Source organism: Bufo gargarizans, chromosome 3 (assembly GCF_014858855.1).
Source record: "Bufo gargarizans isolate SCDJY-AF-19 chromosome 3, ASM1485885v1, whole genome shotgun sequence".
Taxonomy (NCBI): domain Eukaryota; kingdom Metazoa; phylum Chordata; class Amphibia; order Anura; family Bufonidae; genus Bufo; species Bufo gargarizans.
In genome coordinates, this window is record NC_058082.1 from 25,199,609 (window position 1) to 25,217,129 (window position 17,521).

The following is a 17,521-nucleotide window of genomic DNA, read 5'->3' on the forward strand; positions in this document are numbered from 1 at the left end:
CTGCACTTTTTTTGGGTTCGTCCCTTCTTTCCAGTATGGGGGACCACACCTGGAAAATGTTGGCCAGGGACGATCCGGGCGCCTCCAGTTCCCGAGGTACTCCGGCCTGCTCTTTCCCGGTCTGAAAAAATCAGGTCCTTTAGGACTACCTCATAGAATTGGAGGAATGTCCCTGTGCTGCCAGCGCTTCGGGATAGTACAAAAGCGTTGTACAAGGCAACCTGCACCAAGTAGACCGCAACTTTTTTGTACCATGCCCGGGTTTGTGCATGGCGTTATATGGCTTGAGGACTTGATCAGAGAGATCAACTCCTCCCATATACCGATTGTAGTCGACGATACAATCAGGCTTAAGGACCGTTGCCGCAGTACCTCGCACAGGGACAGGGGTGATGCTGTTACCGTGGATTGTGGACAGTATAAGGACATCCCTCTTGTCCTTATACCTGACCAGCAACAGGTTTCCAGTGGTAAGGGCACGGGTCTCACCCCTGGGGATAGGTACCTGGAGGGGGTAGGTAGGGAGGCCGCATTGAATTTTCCGCACGGTCCCACAAGCGGACGTGGATCTGGCGGCAAGGGACCTGAACAAGGGAATGCTGGTATAAAAGTTATCCACGTACAAGTGGAAACCCTTATCCAGCAGTGGGTACATAAGGTCCCACACGAGTTTCCCGCTAACACACAGAGTGGGGGGACATTCTGGGGGTTCAATACGGGAATCTCGCCCCTCGTACACACGAAATTTGTAAGTGTACCCTGAGGTACTCTTACAAATTTTGCATATTTTCACTCCATACCTCGCCTGCTTAGTGGGAATGTATTGGCGGAAACTGAGTCTCCCCTTGAACGTAACGAGAGACTCATCAACTGCGACCTCCCTTCCAGGTACGTAGGCCTGCGCAAATTTGGCCCCGAAGTAATCGATGACCGGCCGTATCTTATACAGACGGTCATGGGCAGGATCACCTCGGGGGGGACATGCTGCATTATCTGAAATAATGCCCCAAGAGGAAGTGTGAAAAATATACTTTGCTGGATTTATGCACGTTTAATTGTTCTCTCTCCCCCTGCAGTTTACATGGTGTGGGGTAACACTCAGGTTCACATAGCCCTACCGGCTATTGTGTCTTGCTGTTAATTGCCCTGTGTGTACCTTTGCTAATAACCCCACCCCATAGAAATTGTTATAACGGCGGGTCTTTTTGGTGGGTACTAGTCCCTTATTTGGTCTGGAGCCTTTTCTCTGTTTTTATACATACCGTATATACTCGAGTATAAGCCGACCCGAATATAAGCCGAGGCCCCTAATTTTACCCCCAAAAAATGGGAAAAATTATTGACTCGAGTATAAGACTAGGGTGGGAAATGCAGCAGCTACTGGTAAATTTCAAAAATAAAAATAGATACCGTACCAATAAAATTACATTAATTGAGGCATTTATTTCAAAGAAAAACAATATGGTATCAACAATAACTTTAACAGTACAAAAACCAACTAAAGCAAATATTCGATTTTTGGGAAAATACCAGTTCATGCGAATTTTTATGCGAAAATTTGAATGCGATTTTTTTTGCGAATTTTCGCAATCAAGAAAATAGACTAGACTCGAGTGTAAGACGAGGGGGCTTTTTGAGCACAAAAATATGTGCCAAAAAACTCGTCTTATACTCGAGTATATACGGTATGTTTGTCAACACTATCGTCTTTCTATGATTACTGCTTTCGTGTACATGTTTTTATGATATACTGCTGATGGGTATCTAATAAAGAAATTATTGTTTATGATAACTTCTTGTGTGGTAGCTTTTTTAAGCATTTATAGGTGATATATATATATTATCTGAATAATGCAGACATTTCCGGATGGCCTCAAACCTGGAGCGTGTCATGGCCATACTGTAGAGTGGGGTCTGGTAGAGGATGTCCCCACTCCAGTATTGCCTGACACTGGGTTTTTGCACTGGACCCATGTGCAGCACGAGGCCCCAAAACGTCCTCATCTCGGCTGCAGTGACCGGCGTCCAGCCACCAGGTCTAGCCAAAAAGGAGCCCGGGTGCTGAGCAACGAACTGTTGGGCGTACAGGTTCGTCTGCTCCACCATCAGATTCACAAATGGGTCACTGAAAAAAAAACTAAAAAAGACAATTTCAGTGAAGCCCACTGTGGGAATCTGGATTCCTGGATTGCCAACAAAATCCAGAATCTCTGGCTTAAAATCCACTGGGGGACACCAGCTAAGTTCACCGGTAGGGGGCTCTGGTTGGGCTTATTTGATAGGCCAGGAAACCAGTACGAGCCCCAGGGCGGCTCGTACTAGGGTGGGCCACATGGTCCCTAGCATGTGGGGCCCCTGGCTCCGCCTGGCGGCGTCTCTGCCGCCTTGGGGGCTCATCGTCATCAGATGATGATGAGGCGGATGCGGATGACAAGAGGAACGTGGGGTCATCCTCATCCTCACTGGGGCTCTCGGAGTCGGAGGCAAGCAGGGCGTATGCCTCCTCCACCGAGAACATCCGGCGGGCCATGGGTATGTGTGTGTGCATGCGTTTAAAACTTTATTGTATGTGCGTGTGGGGGCACGGGTGTTCACGTACTAAAAAGTAAAAAAAAATAGACAAGTGTTAGAAAAAAAATAAAAAAAGCTCAAACTTGCTGATATGATCAGCTGTGGGCGAGCGATGCGCTAACAGTGGCCGGACGCTAAGAGTGTCGGCCACAGTCAGCACACGCAAAAAAAAAAAAGTGGTGGGGGGGCTGGTGGTGGGGCTGGGGGGGGGGGGAAGTGGCAGGGGTGCGTCTAGGGTCTCACAGCTAAGTGCTGTGGACCCCAACCACCAGAGACCACCAGAGACAATAAATCAGATAAGGCTACTTTCACACTTGCGCTTGATCGGATCCGTTCTGAACGGATCCGATCATATTAATGCAGACGGAGGCTCCGTTCAGTACGGATCCGTCTGCATTAATAACTTAGAAAAAATTCTAAGTGTGAAAGCAGCCTGAGCGGATCCGTTCAGACTTTCAATGTAAAGTCAATGGGGGACGGATCCGCTTGAAGATTGAGCCATATGGTGACATCTTCAAACGGATCCGTCCCCATTGACTTACATTGTAAGTCTGGACGGATCCGCACGCCTCCGCACGGCCAGGCGGACAGCTGAACGCTGCAAGCAGCGTTCAGCTGTCCGCCTGGCCGTGCGGAGGCGAGCGGAGCGGAGGCTGAACGCCGCCAGACTGATGCAGTCTGAGCGGATCCGCGTCCATTCAGACTGCATCAGGGCTGGACGGAAGCGTTTGGGTCCGCTCGTGAGCTCCTTCAAACGGAGCTCACGAACGGACCCATGAACGCTAGTGTGAAAGTAGCCTAAAGTGTTTTTTATTTTTTTTTCCCTAACTAACTTTTCCCTTCTATCCCTGCCTAATCGTGCCTAACCTTCCTGGAGGGTGATGGGTGCAGGAGGCTGATGGGTGCCGACGGGGGGTTCGCAGGAGCTGGTGCTGGCTGGTGCTGGACGGTGCAGGTGCAGCAGCAGGAAGAGGAGGGGAGAGAGGAGCGCCGGGAGTTTGAATCTCCCGCATCTCTCCAGCACCAATCAGCACCAAGGACAGCACCAATCAGCACCACGGCCAGCACCGCCTCCCCCAAATGCTCGGACTGTGATTGGTGGTGTGTAATCACACCACCGATCACCGTCCTTTTCCGGTTCATCGGTCACTGGAGACCCGAATGGACCGGAAATGCTGCAAACCGCAGGTCTGAATTGAACTGCGGTTTGCTGCGATCGCCGATGCGGGGGGGTCACATGATTTCAGCGGACATCCTGTTCCAATTAACCCCCGCCGCGCCGCAATCGCGTTTTAATGTTAGGACGTACCAGTACGTCCTGAGTCCTTAAGGACTCAGCAAACGTGGCGTACCGGTACGTCCTAAGTCCTTAAGGGGTTAAAGTGTAACTGCCATTCTATTTTTATTTATGTAATGTATAGGGGCAGTGATACTGACCATTTTTGTAACATACTTTAATTACTTAAATTGCACATTTCTATTAGGAAAATAGCTTTAAAGTGGCCCATTTTGAGCCTTAGCAACGCTCCTCTGTCTTCTGTTTACATAACAGTGGAGACTTGCTAACACGGACTGTGTTATGTAAGCAGAAGACAGAGGAGCGTTGCTAAGGCTCAAAATGGGCCACTTTAGAGCTATTTTTCTAAAAGAAGTAATTACAGTATATTACAAAAATGGTCAGTATCACTGCCCCTATACATTACACAAATAAAAATAGAATGGCAGTTACACTTTAAACAGAAAACACCTTACTGACTGACTCATGCAGATTCTAGACCTTCTAGGTTCTTCCTTTCTCTCTTTGGAGTACTGTGAAAGTATATAGCATATATGAAAAAATGTGACTTTTAAAAATACCTTTATTTAATATTCAAGCGGGTATAGGTATGTATATACCTATACCCGCTTGAATATTAAATAAAGGTATTTTTAAAAGTCACATTTTTTCCTATATGCTATTTACTTCTAAAACGGTTGTGACAAAGTATCATCTCAGAAAACTTCAATGCTGATAGTACTGTGAAAGTATGCTTTATCTCTGTGGATCTCTCAGAGATGTAGCTTCCTCTCACTTCCTTCATTAGCACAAAACTAACTGAATTAGGGGCGGATCTAAGTCCAACACCTAACTACCTACAGGGGCAGAATCCGAGGGACTAACCCTGACTGAACCATATAGAGATTTGCTGGTACATTACAAGGTATTAATATACCAAAGGATTTATCAATGACAAATGTAAAATATGAAAATCAGACATCATATAGTACAGGACAATCTCTTTCTAACAAAGCTAGAACCAGCCCTGTACCTCACATGGGTCCGGAGATCTCCACATTCATTGCTCTGATAGATTTATATCAAGCTGGCAGCTCAAGGGGAGTGTCCTTTCTGTTGCAGCTCAGGGGGTGTGTCCATTCTTCTGGAGCTCTCTCCCTATCACAGCTCAGGAGGCAGCTGAAGGATGAAACTGAGCATGTGCGACCTTCTCTGTGAGCCGGACAAAGAAATAAGAAAAAGAACAAACAGCAGGTGGCGCTATACAGATACATTTTATTGAATACCTGTGCGCGAGCCGGTCTGAAATCAAATGCGGTCACCGGAAGCAGGCAGTTCCGAGAACAGCCGCTGGGGGCCTTCATCGGGCTGTTCTCGGAACTGCCTGCTCCCGGTGACCGCATTTGATTTCAGACCGGCTCGCGCACAGGTAAGGGCTTACCTGTGCATCGCCGGACTTGTGAAAAAAGATGGCAGCCCGCATGTGTTCACGGGCGAACACGATGAACTGGCCATCACTGGTCACAATGTCATGCTCTTCCAGAGGTTTTTGTAAGATTATTGGGCAGTTTCTCTGCCTACAAGATATTATCACAGATGCTTGGTTTACTTTTGCAGTTCTCAAAACTGAATTTGACTCAGCAGAGATCACATGCCTCTTCTTCACAGCAAAAATGTTATAACATGAACAGAGTTGAGAAAAATACCTTAATCCTAACTGCTACAAACCTATGAATACAGAATCAACCTAATCAAACTAATATGAAAATTTGTTTTTCTAAAAATCTTCATCTACTTGCATATTATAAGTTATACCAGCAAGAATTAGTCTTTATGTAGAAAACTATGATTTAAATCAAGCCTTACTGACTAGTGATTGAAATCAAATCCACCCTGATCTGTACACACTGTATCTATTATACCACGTACCTCACATATCAGTACACTGCTGTATATACTGTATATCTGTACACACTGTATCTATTATACCTTGTACCTCACATATCAGTACACTGCTGTATATACTATATATCTGTACACACTGTATCTATTATACCCTGTACCTCACATATCAGTACACTGCTGTATATACTATATATCTGTACACACTGCATCTATTATACCTCGTACCTCACATATCAGTACACTGCTGTATATACTATATATCTGTACACACTGCATCTATTATACCTTGTACCTCACATATCAGTACACTGCTGTATATACTATATATCTGTACACACTGTATCTATTATACCTCATACCTCACATATCAGTACACTGCTGTATATACTATATATCTGTACACACTGTATCTATTATACCTTGTACCTCACATATCAGTACACTGCTGTATATACTATATATCTGTACACACTGTATCTATTATACCTCATACCTCACATATCAGTACACTGCTGTATATACTATATATCTGTACACACTGTATCTATTATACCTCGTACCTCACATATCAGTACACTGCTGTATATACTATATATCTGTACACACTGTATCTATTATACCTCATACCTCACATATCAGTACACTGCTATATATACTATATATCTGTACACACTAGGGCTGAAACGATTACTCGATTAAATCGAGTTATTCAACACAAAAAAATCCTCAATGCAAATTTTTTGCATCGAAGATTTGTTTGTGTCATGTGACCACAGAGCGGGAGTGAAGTGCTTGCTATTACTCCCTCTCCGTGGTCTCCCGCTGCGCTTGGAATACTCACCTTTCCCGCAGCGGGCCTCCGGACACTTCACAGCATGTCCATGATCCCGCGCTGTACTGACCTCCTGACGTACACACGCTGTGACCTGATGCACTGTGTGAATGATGGAGTGTCGGTGGCACCCCTGCTGGAAAGCTAAGTTGGTGAAACTGAGGGGGTTAGGGCATGACTAAAGCCGGGGGCGCCCGGAGTGCACAGCGACATAGCAACCAATGATGCTGTGCAATCCGGGTGTCAGGTGGAGCAGGGCAGCAGAGCTGATGGCACAATGGGGGGAGAGCTGATGGCACAATGGGGGGAGAGCTGATGGCACAAGGAGGGGGAGATGATGGCACTGGGGGAGTAAAGCTGATTGCACAAGGGGGACAGGTGATGGCACAAGGGGGGAACTGATGGCACAAGGGGGGACAGCTGATGGCACAAGGGGGGACAGCTGATGGCACAATGGGGGAAGAGCTGATGGCACAATGGGAGGAGAGCTGATGGCACAATGGGGGGAGCGATGATGGCACAATGGGGGAAGAGATGATGGCACAAGGGGGATAGATGATGGCACTGGGAGAGTAAAGCTGATGGCACAAGGGGAGAGCTGATGGCACAATGGGGGGAGCGATGATGGCACAATGGGGGAAGAGATGATGGCACAAGGGGGATAGATGATGGCACTGGGAGAGTAAAGCTGATGGCACAAGGGGTGAGCTGATGGCACAATGGCGGGAGAGCTGATGGCACAAGGGGAGAGAGATGATGGCACAAGGAGGGGGAGATGATGGCACTGGGGGAGTAAAGCTGATGGCACAAGGGGGTTACTGATGGCACAAGGGGGACAGCTGATGGCACAAGGGGGAGAGCTGATGGCACAATGGGGGAAGAGCTGATGGCACAATGGGGGGAGAGCTGATGGCACAATGGGGGGAGAGCTGATGGCACAATGGGGGGAGCGATGATGGCACAATGGGGGAAGAGATAATGGCACAAGGGGGGAGAGATGATGGCACTGGGGGAGTAGAGCTGATGGCACTGGGTTGGGGAAGAGCTGATGGCACTTGGTGGGAGAGAGCTGATGGCACTGGGGTGGGGAAGAGCTAATGGCACTGGGGTGGGGGAGAGCTGATGGCACTGGGTTGGGGGAGAGCTGATGGCACTTGGTGGGAGAGAGCTGATGGCACTGGGGTGGGGAAGAGCTAATGGCACTGGGGTGGGGGAGAGCTAATGGCACTGGGGTGGGGGAGAGCTGATGGCACTTGGTGGGAGAGAGCTGATGGCACTGGGGTGGGGAAGAGCTAATGGCACTGGGGTGGGGGAGAGCTAATGGCACTGGGGTGGGGGAGAGCTGATGGCACTGGAGGGAACAGAGCTGATGGCACTGGGGGAAACTGATGCACTTGGGCTGATCGCACAGTGGGGAATGAAGGGTGTTAGGGAATAATGGCAGAGGGTCTTATGAGTTTTTATAAAGGAAAACAGTCTATTAATAAATTTTTTCTTATTGGATTACTCGATTATTCTTCATGGTTAATCGATAGAATACTCGATTACTAAAATAATCGTTTACTGCAGCCCTAGTACATACTGCATCTATTATACCTCGTACCTCGCATATCAGTACACTCCTGTATATACTTCATACCTGTACACACTGCATCTATTATACCTCGTTCCTCACATATCAGTACACTGCTGTATATACTATATATCTGTACACACTGCATCTATTATACCTCGTACCTCACATATCAGTACACTGCTGTATATACTATATATCTGTACACACTGTATCTATTATACCTCATACCTCACATATCAGTACACTGCTGTATATACTATATATCTGTACACACTGCATCTATTATAACTCATACCTCACATATCAGTACACTGCTGTATATACTATATATCTGTACACACTGCATCTATTATAACTCATACCTCACATATCAGTACTCTGCTGTATATACTATATATCTGTACACACTGCATCTATTATACCTCGTACCTCACATATCAGTACACTGCTGTATATACTATATATCTGTACACACTGCATCTATTATACCTCATACCTTACATATCAGTACACTGCTGTATATACTATATACCTGTACACACTACATCTATTATACCTCATACCTCACACATCAGTACACTGCTGTATATACTATATACCTGTACACACTACATCTATTATACCTTGTACCTCACATATCAGTACACTTATTTCTGGGTATACTATATACCTGTGTCTACTGCATCTATTATACTGCATAACAGATGCAGTGTGTGTATGTGTGTATATATATGCATATAAATATATATATATATATATACAGTTGCAAGAAAAAGTATGTGAACCCTTTGGAATTATATGGATTTCTGCACAAATTAGTCATAAAATGTGATCTGATCTTCATCTAAGTCACAACAATAGACAATCACAGTCTGCTTAAACTAATAACACACAAAGAATTAAATGTTACCATGTTTTTATTGAACACACCATGTAAACATTCACAGTGCAGGTGGAAAAAGTATGTGAACCCTTGGATTTAATAACTGGTTGAACCTCCTTTGGCAGCAATAACTTCCACCAAACGTTTCCTGTAGTTGCAGATCAGACGTGCACAACGGTCAGGAGTAATTCTTGACCATTCCTCTTTACAGAACTGTTTCAGTTTCAGCAATATTCTTGGGATGTCTGGTGTGAATCGCTTTCTTGATATCATGCCACAGAATGTTAATCGGGTTGAGGTCAGGACTCTGACTGGGCCACTCCAGAAGGTGTATTTTCTTCTGTTTAAGCCATTCTGTTGTTGATTTACTTCTATGCTTTTGGTCGTTGTCCTGTTGCAACACCCATCTTCTGTTGAGCTTCAGCTGGTGGACAGATGGCCTTAAGTTCTCCTGCAAAATGTCTTGATAAACTTGGGAATTCATTTTTCCTTCAATGATAGCAATCCGTCCAGGCCCTGATGCAGCAAAGCAGCCCCAAACCATGATGCCCCCACCACCATACTTCACAGTTGGGATGAGGTTTTGATGTTGGTGTGCTGTGCCTCTTTTACTCTATACATAGTGTTGTGGGTTTCTTCCAAACAACTCAACTTTGGTTTCATCTTTCCACAGAATATGTTGCCAGTACTGCCGTGGAACATCCAGGTGCTCTTGTGCAAACTGTAAATGTGCAGCAATGTTTTTTGTGGACAGCAGTGGCTTCCTCTGTGGTATCCTCCCATGAAATCCATTCTTGTTTAGTGTTTTACGTATTGTAGATTCACTAACAGGGATGTTAGCATATGCCAGAGACTTTTGTAAGTCTTTAGCTGACACTCTAGGATTCTTCTTCACCTCATTGAGCAGTCTGCGCTGTGCTCTTGCAGTCATCTTTACAGGAATGCCACTCCTAGAGAGAGTAGCAGCAGTGCTGAACTTTCTCCATTTATAGACAATTTGTCTTACCGTGGACTGATGAACAGCAAGGCTTTTGGAGATAATTTTATAACCCTTTCCAGCTTTATGCAAGTCAACAATTCTTAATCGTAGGTCTTCTGAGAGCTCTTTTGTGCGAGGCATCAGTCACATCAGGCAATGCTTCTTGTGAAAAGCAAACCCAGAACTGGGGTGTGTTTTTTATAGGGCAGCTGTAACCAACACCTCCAATCTCATCTCATTGATTGGACTCCAGTTGGCTGACACCTCACTCCAATGAGCTCTTGGAGATGTCATTAGTCTAGGGGTTCACATACTTTTTTCACCTACACTGTGAATGTTTACATGGTGTGTTCAATAAAAACATGGTAACATTTAATTATTTGTGTGTTATTAGTTTAAGCAGGCTGATTGTCTATTGTTGTGACTTATATGAAGATCAGATCACAATTTATGACCAATTTGTGCAGAAATCCATATAATTCCAAAGGGTTCCCATACTTTTTCTTGCAACTGTATGAATATATATATATATAGAGAGAGCAGTGTACTTATGTGAGAAGTACAAGGTTTAATAGTGCAGTGTGTACAGATATCTCTTATATATATAAAAATGAGTTTCTGTCTGTCTGTCTGTTCTTTATGTGCGACCAAACGACTGGACCGATCTTCACCAAATTTGGCACACGGGTACATCAGGTGTCCGCAAAGGTTTTAGACCGTCTCAGCTCTCTAGGATGTACCATTCCTGAGATATTCCCCAAAAATGACCCACATTAGCCAATGCAAGCCTGCAAGTCTTTTCTTCAAATCCCAACTGCCATAAACACAGTTTAACTCCAGGTTTCCATAAAAACCCAGCCATTTTTCTTTACTGCTTAACCCCTTAAGGACTTAGGGCGTACCGGTACGCCCTGTTTCCCGAGTTCTTAAGGACTCAGGGCGTACTGGTACGTCCTAACTTTAAATCGCGATTGCGGCGCGACGGGGGTTAATCACAACAGGATGTCTGCTGAAATCATTCAGCGGGCATCCTGTCACAATGCCGGGGGGGGTTGCGGCTTTTACCTTATCCGGCGGGCGGCGGTGCCATCGGGTCCCCATGCGGCTGTAGGGGGGACCCGATTGCATGGAAGGCAGCGCGATGTCTAAGGAAGGCATCGCGCTGCCTTCCGGTGACGAGCCTGTGAGATCCAGCCCCCTGGATCTCACAGGCTGGAAGCTGTATGAGTAATACACACAGTATTACTCATACAGCCAATGCATTCCAATACAGAAGTATTGGAATGCATTGTAAAAGGAATTAGACCCCCAAAAATTGAGGTTCCAAAGAGGAAAAAAAAATAAAGTAAAAAAAAAAATATGAAGTTTTCCCCCCAAAAAATTAAAAGTTTCAAGTAAAAATAAACAAAAACGTCATTTTCCCCAAATAAAGTAAAAAAAATTGGTAAAAAATAGGGGGGGAAAAAGTATACATATTAGGTATCACCACATCCGACAGGCTCTATAAACATATCACATGACCTAACCCCTCAGATGAACACCGTAAAAAATAAAAAAACAAAAACTGTGCTAAATAAACAATTTTTTTTGTCACCTTACATCACAAAAAGTACAACAGCAAGCGATCAAAAAGGCATTTGCCCACCAAAATAGTACCAATCCAACCGTTACCTCATCCCACAAAAAGTGAGCCCCTACCTGAGACAATCGCCCAAAAAAAAAAAAAAAACTATGGCTCAGAATATGGAGACACTAAAACATCATTTTTTTTGTTTCAAAAATGATATTATTGTGTAAAACTTACATAAATAAAAAAAAGTATACATATTCGGTATCGCCGCGTCCGTATAGACCGGCTCTATAAAAATATCCATGAACTAACCCCTCAGATAAACACTGTAAAAAATAAAAACTGTGCTAAATAAACTATTTTTTGTCACCTTACATCATAAAAAGTGTAATAGCAAGCGATCAAAAAGTCATATGCACCCCCAAAATAGTGCCAATACAACCGTCATCTCATCTCACAAAAAATTTGACCCTAACTAAGATAATCGCCCAAAAACTGAAAAAACTATGGCTCTCAGAATATGGAGACACTAAAACAAGTTTTTTGGTTTTTTTTCAAAAATGATATTATTGTGTAAAACTTACATAAATAAAAAAAGTATACATATTATGTATTGCCGCGTCCGTATCGACCGGCTCTATAAAAATATCACATGACCTAACCCCTCAGATGAACACCATAAAAAATAAAAAATAAAAACTGTGCTAAATAAACCATTTTTTGTCACCTTACATCACAAAAAATTTACAAACCGGATTCCCAAAAAGTTGGGACACTAAACAAATTGTGAATAAAAACTCAATGCAATGATGTGGAGGTGCTAACTTCTATTATTTTATTTAGAATAGAACATAAATCACGGAACAAAAGTTTAAACTGAGAAAATGTACCATTTTAAGGGAAAAATATGTTGAATCAGAATTTCATGGTGTCAACAAAGCAATAAGAGGCTGGAAAAAGTAAATTTGAGCATAACGAAGAGCTGGAAGACCAATTAACACTAATTAGGTCAATTGGCAACATGATTGGGCATAAAAAGAGCTTCTCAGAGTGGCAGTGTCTCTCAGAAGCCAAGATGGGTAGAGGATCACCAATTCCCACAATGTTGCGCAGAAAGATAGTGGAGCAATATCAGAAAGGTGTTACCCAGCGAAAAATTGCAAAGACTTTGCATCTATCATCATCAACTGTGCATAACATCATCCGAAGATTCAGAGAATCTGGAACAATCTCTGTGCGTAAGGGTCAACGCCGTAAAACCATACTGGATGCCCGTGATCTCCGGGCCCTTAAACGACACTGCACCACAAACAGGAATGCTACTGTAAAGGAAATCACAGAATGGGCTCAGGAATACTTCCAGAAACCATTGTCAGTGAACACAATCCACCGTGCCATCCGCCGTTGCCAGCTGAAACTCTACAGTGCAAAGAAGAAGCCATTTCTAAGCAAGATGCACAAGCTCAGGTGTTTTCACTGGGTCAGGGATCATTTAAAATGGAGTGTGGCAAAATGGAAGACTGTTCTGTGGTCAGACGAGTCACGATTCGAAGTTCTTTTTGGAAATCTGGGACACCATGTCATCCGGACCAAAGAGGACAAGTACAACCCAAGTTTTTATCAACGCTCAGTTCAGAAGCCTGCATTTCTGATGGTATGGGGTTGCATGAGTGCGTGTGGCATGGGCAGCTTGCATGTCTGGAAAGGCACCATCAATGCAGAAAAATATATTCAGGTTCTAGAACAACATATGCTCCCATCCAGACGTCATCTCTTTCAGGGAAGACCCTGCATTTTTCAACAAGATAATGCCAGACCACATTCTGCATCAATCACAACATCATGGCTGCGTAGGAAAAGGATCCGGGTACTGAAATGGCCAGTCTGCAGTCCAGATCTTTCACCTATAGAGAACATTTGGCGCATCATAAAGAGGAAGGAGCAACAAAGAAGGTCCAAGACGATTGAACAGTTAGAGGCCTGTATTAGACAAGAATGGGAGAGCATTACTATTTCTAAACTTGAGAAACTGGTCTCCTCGGTCCCCAGACGTCTGTTGAGTGTTGTAAGAAGAAGGGGAGATGCCACACAGTGGTGAAAATGGCCTTGTCCCAACTTTTTGGGGATTTGTTGACACCATGAAATTCTGATTCAACATATTTTTCCCTTAAAATGGTACATTTTCTCAGTTTAAACTTTTGTTCCGTGATTTATGTTCTATTCTGAATAAAATATTAGAAGTTGGCACCTCCACATCATTGCATTCAGTTTTTATTCACGATTTGTATAGTGTCCCAACTTTTTTGGAATCCGGTTTGTAATAGCAAGCGATCAAAAAGTCATATGCACCACAAAATAGTGCCAATAAAACCATCATCTCATCCCACAAAAATCATACCCTACCTAAAGTAATCGCCCAAAAATTGAGAAAATTATGGCTCTCAGACTATGGAAACACTAAAACATATATTTTTTTGCTTCAAAAATGAAATCATTGTGTAAAACTTACATAAATAAAAAAAAGTATACATATTAGGTATCGCCGCATCGGTGACAACCTGGTCTATTAAAATATCACATGATCTAACCTGTCAGATGAATATTGTAAATAACAAAAAATAAAAACTGTGCCAAAACAGCTATTTCTTGTTACATTGCCTCCCAAAAAGTGTAATATAGAGCAACCAAAAATCATATGTACCCTAAACTAGTACCAACAAAACTGCCACCCTTTCCCGTAGTTTCTAAAATGGGGTCACTTTTTTGGAGTTTCTACTCTAGGGGTGCATCACGGGGGCTCCAAATGGGACATGGTGTCAAAAAAACCAGTCCAGCAAAACCTACCTTCCAAAAACCGTATGGCATTCCTCTCCTTCTGCGCCCTGACGTGTGCCCGTACAGCGGTTTACGACCACATATGGGTTGTTTCTATAAACTACAGAATCAGGCCCATAAATATTAAGTTTTGTTTGGCTGTTAACCCTTTCTTTGTAACTGGAAAAAAAATATTAAAATGGAAAATCTGCCAAAAAAGTGAAATTTTTAAATTGTATCTCTATTTTCCATTAATTCTTGTGGAACACCTAAAGGGTTAATGACATTTGTAAAATCAGTTTTGAATACCTTGAGGGGTGTAGTTTCTTAGATGGGGTCACTTTTATGGAGTTTCTACTCTAGGGGTGCATCAGGGGGGCTTCAAATGGGACATGGTTTAAAAAAAAAACAGTCCAGCAAAACCTGCCTTCCAAAAACCGTATGGCATTCCTTTCCTTCTGCGCCCTGCCGTGTGCCCGTACAGCAGTTTACAACCACATATGGGGTGTTTCTGTAAACGACAGAATCAGGGCCATAAATTTTGAGTTTGGTTTGGCTGTTAACCCTTGCTTTGTAACTGGAAAAAAATTATAAAAATGGAAAATCTGCCAAAAAAGTGAAATTTTGAAATTGTATCTCTATTTTCCATTAATTCTTGTGGAACACCTAAAGGGTTATGTCACGGATGGTGTTGCAGAAAACAAGAAGTAACAAATAAAGATCCGACTGACTTGATCCCAAACTAAGGAACAAATGGGTGAGCCCTATAAAAGCCCTAGAGCTCTCACTGACTGCTCAGCCCATGCAAAGATCTTTATGATAGAAAGTTGCATGTCCACGTACCTAGACTGAGTGACACCTGCAAACCCTATAATAGTGAGGGGACACGACCACCGGCTCCCTGCATTTAATACGGAGAGAGTCAGGATCACCTAGAATCAAGCCAACAGGAAAACACAAATACAGAAATAGACTTAACTGAGGAACCAGCAGTAGTAGCATCTAGCAGTGAACACAATCCAGGAAGTAGTATAAACCGCAAAGTGAGGCAGTATGGGAGGGGATATAAAGGAAGGCAATCACTGCTAATAGATGACAGCTGGAAGAGGGAGAAGAGATGTCAAAGCGAAACCAAAACAAAAGAACATCATGCAGGAGGTACTAAAGAACGTCTGTCAGAACTTCTCAGAGATCTGGCAGTGACAGTACCCCTCCCTCTACGAGTGGACTCCGGACACTCAGAGCCCACCTTCTCAGGATGGGACCTATAGAACGCCCTGATAAGACGAGTAGCCCTAATGTCCGCCACTGGGACCCACATCCTCTCCTTAGGACCATAACCCTCCCAATGAACAAGGTACTGGAGAGAACCGCGGATAATACGAGAATCCACAATCCTAGAGACCTGAAATTCAAGATTACCATCAACCAAAATCGGAGGAGGAGGCAAAGAAGAGGGTACAGTGGGTTGGACATAAGGTTTTAAAAACATTATGGATCTTCCAAGTCTGAGGAAGATAAAGACGGAAGGCAACGGGATTGATGACGGACAAGATTTTGTAAGGCCCAATAAACTTAGGACCCAACTTTCAGGAGGGAACCTTCAGCTTGATATTCTTAGTAGACAACCACACCAGATCAAAAAAGAACACCAATCCTCCTGATTCTCCGCCACAAAACAGAGCAGATATGTATCCAGATTCTGATTGACACGCTCTGTCTGGCCATTCGACTGTGGGTGGAAAGCAGAAGAGAATGACAACCGAACCCCCAAGCGAGAACAGAAAGCCTTCCAGAATCTGGAAACAAACTGTGTGCCCCTATCAGAGACTATGTCTGAAGGAATGCCATGCAATTTGATGATGTGATCAACAAATGCTTGTGCCAGCGTTTTAGCATTGGGCAACCCAGGAAAAGGAATAAAATGCGCCATTTTGCTAAAACGGTCGACCACCACCAGAATCACAGTCTTCCCCGAAGGGACGAGGCAGGTCCGTAATGAAGTCCATGGAGAGATGTGTCCAAGGACGGGAAGGAATGGGTAACGGGAGGAGAGGACTTGATGGCCGTGAATGAGGGACTTTGGCACGAGCGCAGGTCTCGCAGGCTGCCACAAAAACCTCAACCGACTTACGAAGAGCCGGCCACCAGAATCTCCGAGCAATGAGATCCACTGTGGCTCTACCCCCCGGGTGCCCAGCCAGGACAGTATCGTGGTGCTCCTTAAAAACCTTATGTGGTAAAGTGAGAGGCACAAACAACCTCCCAGGAGGACAAAGATCAGGAGCCTCTGCCTGGGCTGCCTGAACCTCTGCCTCCAATTCAAGATAAAGAGCAGAGACAACCACCCCTTCAGCCAAGATGGGACCCCGGTCTTCAAAGTTCCCCCCTCCCGGAAAACAAGGTGACAGGGCATCCGCCTTCACATTCTTAACCCCAGGGCGGAACTTGACAACAAAATTAAACCTTGAAAAGAACAAAGACCATCTGGCCTGTCTCGGGTTCAGACGCTTGGCTGACTCCAAGTAGGCCAGATTCTTATGGTCGGTAAACACGGTAATAGGGTGTCTGGCTCCCTCTAGCCAATGGCGCCATTCCTCAAAAGCTAACTTGATGGGCGAACAACTCCCTATCTCCCACATCGTAATTTCTCTCTGCGGAGGAGAGTTTCTTCGAGAAAAAGGCACACGGTCGCCATTTGGCAGGAGAGGGACCCTGAGACAAGACCGCACCCACACCCACCTCAGAGGCGTCCACCTCAACAATGAAAGGCAGAGAGACATCAGGTTGTACCAAGATGGGAGCGGAAGCAAAACTCTCTTTGATACTAGAAAAGGCCTTACGCGCATCTACCGACCAGGAGGAAAAATCTACCCCCTTTTTAGTCATATCAGTGAGTGGCTTAACAATAGAGGAATAATTCAAAATGAATATAGCTGTAAAGAATAAATCAAGGCAACTGGACGTACTGTAAATTTCTTGAAAACATTTCACTCGTTCTTCCAACGAGCTTTCTCAATTCTGAGTGACTGTACAAAAATTCTGGGAATAAATATGTAACTGAATCCACATCTGGTAATTATACCCAGCATTGGGTCAAAGGTGTTGATTCCAT